The sequence below is a fragment of the Arachis duranensis genome, chromosome 3 (assembly GCF_000817695.3).
Source record: "Arachis duranensis cultivar V14167 chromosome 3, aradu.V14167.gnm2.J7QH, whole genome shotgun sequence".
In the NCBI taxonomy this organism is placed as follows: Eukaryota; Viridiplantae; Streptophyta; class Magnoliopsida; order Fabales; family Fabaceae; genus Arachis; species Arachis duranensis.
Genome location: NC_029774.3, coordinates 108,901,571 through 108,903,055, shown reverse-complemented (window position 1 = coordinate 108,903,055; position 1,485 = coordinate 108,901,571).

Genomic DNA, 1,485 nt, shown 5'->3' with positions numbered 1-1,485 from the left:
TATGCCTTCCAAGTGTTTGATGAAATGCTTGGTTGGATTTTAGTGTAGGTTTTGTTCCTCTTGGCCTAGGTAGAGTAATTTGTGACACTTGAGTTATCTAATTCCTTTGTTGATTGGTAATTGGAGAGATTGCTAATTGGTTTGGAGTGCACTAAAGATAGTCTTTCCTTGGGAGTTGGCTAGGACTTGTGGCTCAAGTCAATTCATCCACTTGACTTTCCTTTATTTAGTAAGGGTTAACTAAGTGGTAGTAATGAACAATTCTCATCATAATTGAGAAGGATAACTAGGATAGGACTTCTAATTTTCATACCTTGCCAAGAGCCTTTTATAGTTGTTAGTTTATTTTCATTGCCACTTACTTTCATGCCTCTTATCAAAACCCCAAAACAACTCAAACCAATAACAAGACACTTTATTGTAATTCCTAGGGAAAACGACCCGAGGTTTAAATACTTCGGTTATTAATTTTAGGGGTTTGTACTAGTGACAAACAATCTTTTGTATGAAAGGATTTTTGATTGGTTTGGAAACTATACTTGCAACGAGAATTCATTTATGAAATTCTATACCGTCAAAAATCCAATCATCAAAATGGCGCCGTTGCAGGGGAATTGCAATGGTGTTATGTTATTGGTTATTGTATATATGTGAATATTGTGAATAGCTTGATTTTTTTTGGATTGCTTGCTAGTTAGGACTTTGTTTCATTATTTCTTAGTAGTTTTTGTTTTTATTTTCTCTTTTCACCATGAATTCTCATTTTGGCTATGAGTGTGATTACAATTATGTTGTAGGAAGTGGAGATTACAAGGGAGATGTGTATCAAGGATGGAACAATCAAAGGTGGGAGGAGCCATATGCATATGATCAATCTTCTTGGCAACAACCTCCACCAATGCACTATGAAGAAGAGCCATTCTTTGATGCATATCAATCCAATGGATATGGTGAATCTCCTTGTGACTTTCAAGAACCACCACCATATGCTTATGAATCATATCCTCAACATAGCCCCTCAACCATATTCACAAGCCTCTTTTCACCAACCAACTTCATATGACCCTAATCCATATCCATCCTACCAACAACCATATGAGCCATATGAACCACACATAGAGCCACCACCACTCCAACATCAACATTTTCAAGAGCCACCCCCTCCATATTATTATCAAGATGAACCACCTCCAATAAATGAAATTTTTCAACCACAAGATGAATACTACTTTTCACCACAACCTCCCATGGAAGAACACTCATATCCATTGATCCAAGAGCCACATGATCCTAATCATATTATCCAAGAGGAACAAGAGTCAAGGGATCATCTCAAGGAAGCATTGGATTAATTTCAAGCAACCATGGAGTGTGTTGTGCAACAAGTGAAAAGAGTGGAGAATATTGAACCACCACAACTCTACCAAGAAGAACCATCTTCCTACTATGAACCCTTCCCCCAAAATGATGAATCCTTCCACCCAC